Source organism: Balaenoptera physalus, assembly GCF_965194825.1.
Source record: "Balaenoptera physalus genome assembly, contig: HAP1_SCAFFOLD_1282, whole genome shotgun sequence".
Classification (NCBI taxonomy): Eukaryota; Metazoa; Chordata; class Mammalia; order Artiodactyla; family Balaenopteridae; genus Balaenoptera; species Balaenoptera physalus.
Window position 1 is genome coordinate 230,910 of NW_028125514.1, and position 4,037 is coordinate 234,946.

General features: G+C 39.6%; 1 pseudogene across 1 annotated transcript; it reads right to left on the reverse strand.

Moving 5' to 3' along the window:
• Positions 1 to 989: 989 nt before the first annotated feature.
• On the reverse strand, positions 990 to 4,031 carry LOC309653836 (mitochondrial import inner membrane translocase subunit Tim8 A pseudogene; annotated as a pseudogene). The gene has a single exon. The product of its transcript is annotated as a mitochondrial import inner membrane translocase subunit Tim8 A pseudogene (transcript).
• Positions 4,032 to 4,037: the final 6 nt, after the last annotated feature.

The window sequence follows — 4,037 nt, forward strand, 5'->3', positions numbered from 1 at the left end:
GACAGTAACTTAAATCCACATGAAAAAAGTACTAAAGGTAACTACATAAGGAAATACAAAAGACAGTATAAATGTATTTTTGTTTGTAATTCAGTTTTTCTCCTATATGACTTAAAAGACAAATGCAGTATAAGCAAGTCCCAAATACACACAAAAAAAACTAACAGAATTAAAATGATAAAACCTGACACTATATTTTTAAATAAATAAATTTATTTATTTATTTATTTGTATTTTTATTTTTGGCTGCGTTGGGTCTTCGTTGCTGCGCGCGGGTTTTCTCTAGCTGTGGCGAGCAGGGGCTACTCTTTGTTGTGGTGCGCGGGCTTCTCGTTGCGGTGGCTTCTCTTGTTGAGGAGCACGGGCTCTAAGTGCATGGGCTTCAGTAGTTGTGGCTCTTGGGCTCTAGAGCGCAGGCTCAGTAGTTTTGGCACGCGGGCTTAGTTGCTTCGTGGCATGTGGGATCTTCCCAGACCAGGGCTCGAGCCCGTGTCCCCTGCACTGGCAGGCGGATTCTTAACCACTGTACCACCAGGGAAGTCCGAAAAACTGACACTATTAAAGGGAGAAATATTTCAAGCCAATAGCAAAAGGTCATATATTGTATAATTCCATGTATATGAAATGTCCAGAATGAGCAAATCCGTATAGACAGAAAGTAGATTAGTGGATGCCAGGGGATGTTGGGGAGGGGAAAATAGGGAGTAACAGCTAACATATACAAGATTTCTTTGTGGGGGGCGTGACAAAAATGTTCTGGAATTAGATAACAATATTGGTGGTGAAAATACTAAGAACTAGTGAATTGTACACTTACTTTAATTGGTGAATTTTTTTTTTTTTGAATCTTGTAGAAGTTTTTATTTCAGTGATTAAAAGAACGCAGTAAATGGAAAGTATGCTGGTTTACATTAGGCATGCACCTCTACCTGAAACTGCTGTTAGTTTTTTTTTGTTTTTCTTTTTTTAAATTTATTTATTTATTTATTTATGGCTGTGTTGGGTCCTCGTTTCTGTGCGAGGGCTTTCTCCATTTGCGGCAAGCGGGGGCCAATCTTCACCACGGTGCGCGGGCCTCTCACCATCGCGGCCCCTCTTGCTGCGGAGCACAGGCTCCAGACGCGCAGACTCAGTAGCTGTGGCCCACGGGCCCAGCTGCTCCGCGGCACGTGGGATCCTCCCAGACCAGGGCCCGAACCCGCGTCCCCCGCACTGGCAGGCAGACCCCCAACCACTGCGCCACCAGGGAAGCCCTGCTGTTAGTTTTTGACTGGCCTAAATCTTTATAACTTATTTTTTCATTTAGGCACATCTTTAAATTTTTTTGGACCCTGACATACAGGGTAAGTTAACTTCTTCCTTGTGGCAGTTTAGTATGAGAATTATGTTCGCTGGCTAGATTCCTTTAACTAAAGGCCTCTAGACTCTCAGGCTACCTGTACTAGCTCAAGACTGTACTTTATATATAGATATTTAAGTGAATCACAGTATAAGGGAGGGAGATAATCTAGAAAGGTGAAATGTACTGTATGAATACTCCATACATTTTTTTTCTAGCACAGATAATCAAACACTAGATAAGGAGGCCTACAGTCAAGTACCAAATTACTCTTTCCCCCACTGCTGCCCTTTCTGAGAGACACAAAGATGTATATCGATCTCTCCAGAAATCTGAAAGGAATCCACACAAATAACAGATTATTACCTATGTGGTCCCACATATCAAATTATAGAGCAGTTCCACTATTAAAATTATAGGAAGCAGTTAATGGGACTATGAGGAAAGCATCGTCCCACATACAGTAACATACACCTAGTAGAGTTTTCCATTCATCTGTCAATTGTTTTCCCAAGATTAGCATTAAAAAACACAACCCCAAACACATTTGACCCTCAAACCACCCCCACACACAAAAATTGGTCTTTGTTCATTCTCAGATGACAGGATGTCCCAAGAGTGACAAAGGTGGGAGCCGATCCCCCCACAGCCTTTTCTTCAACCATCCCATCAACTGCTCTTCATTTCTTGAACTACCTTCCTTTTCCAGAGAGGTAATAATCAGGTCAGTCAGAAAGGCTTTCTGAGAAGACTGGCTTGGATTTCTGGGTCTGTTCCAGTCGATTCAAGATGAATTGGCTTGTATCAATGAAGCGCTCAACGCAGTTCACAAAACAGGCCTCAGCCCGACTGTCCAACTTTGGCCCAGGCTTGTCCATGCACATTTCCCAACAAAGTTCCGTCATCTGGTGCACCAGCTGCTGGAAGCACTTCTTCTGAGTCTCTACCTCGATGAAATGCTGCAGCTGCGGGTCGACCGAGCCCAAACCCGCTGCGGAGGAAGACGAGGAGGACGCCATCCCAGCGCGGCCACGCGTGCCGAGACAAACTCCGCACCAACTCACCGACCTTCACGTGTCTCCGCGGCGGAACCCTTAATTGGTGAATTTCATGTTTTGTCTCAATTTAGAAAAAAAAGTGTGTGTGTTGGGGGGGGTGTGGGCAGGAATGAACATATGAAGGAAAAGACTGCCTAAAACTGTAAAGATTTGGTAACAGATTTAAAATACATTTTGCAGGCAAAAAGGGTGGAATTAACATGAAGGAAGTTAAATTAGTGATGAGGACAAATCTGAGAGTCTGCAAAATTACAGAGGAAAAAGAAGAAGAAAATGAAAATGCTGTGAAAGATGATGAGAGACATAAGAAACATAGCTAAGTAAACCAAACCAAGAATTATATCTGTAGCTGAGGAAGAAAGTAATATTCAAACACTTAATTGAATAAAACATCCTCCTCCTGAAAAGGGGAACACTGTATGCAGATTGAAAGTTGCCATAAAAATCCAGGGAAAAATCAGAGACTGAGACACATATCAGAAAAAGATTTTTGAGTTAAAATAAATAGAAGAAAATCCCATAAATATACAATTAAAAAAAAAAAGTTAAGAGAAGAAAATTTAGTCTGATATCAGGCTTATTTAAAATACTAAATGTAAAAATAATGGAACCAAATCTGTATTTATTGGGAAAATTATATAATTCAAGGATTTATGGACCCAGTGCATTTTCATTAAGCACTATGACAATGAAAAGACATTTTCACAAGTACACAGCAGCTAGAAAGTATATTCAACCTCTGTACCTTCTTGAAAAATTCACTTGAAGACTCACCCAGCTGAAGAGATGAATCAAAATGAAGAAGTCATTACAGAGAAATGAAGCAATGCTGAAAGTGATCAGTGGTGAACTTTGAAGTCAGTTTGACACAACACTCATCTAAACAGCAAATTTAGTTACAAGGTGGAAAAAAAAATGCCAAAAGTTAATTTTGGAATGAAAGGCATGAAAAGAAAAAACAATTGTGTTTCTTGTCTTTTTGACTAAAGAGGTGTCATTTTATTCATGACTTGGTGATCAGATAGGTTAAAGAAGTTTTCATAAAAAATAAATTTGACTTGATTAAAATTTAAAACTTGTGTGCACCAAAAAACAAAACACCATCAACATAGTAAAAAGGTTGCACACAGAATTGGGAAAAACATGTGCAATTCATATATCTGATGAGAGATGACTATCCATAATATATGAAGAACTCTTACAGTTCAACAACAGCAAAAAGCAATCTAATTTTTAAATGAGTACAGAATCTGAAGAGCCATTTCTCCAGGAAAGATACAGATGGCCAAAGAGAACGTGAAAAGATGTTTTACATCATTAGTCATGAAGGAAATGTAAATAAAAACTACAAAGAGATACCACTTCATACCCATTAGGATGGCTTTTATGAAATAAAAAAGAGCAAGGGTTGGCAGGGATATGGTGAAATTGGAACTCTTGTGTATTGCTGATGGGAATGTAAAATGGTAGAGCCACCGTGGAAAACAGTGTAGTGGTTCCTCAAAAAATGAAACATAGAATTACTATATGATCTAGCAATTCTTCTTCTAAGTATATACCCAAAAGAATCGAAAGCAGGGATTTGAACAGATTTTGAACACCCAGGTTCATAGCAGCATTATTAACAATAGCCAAAGGGT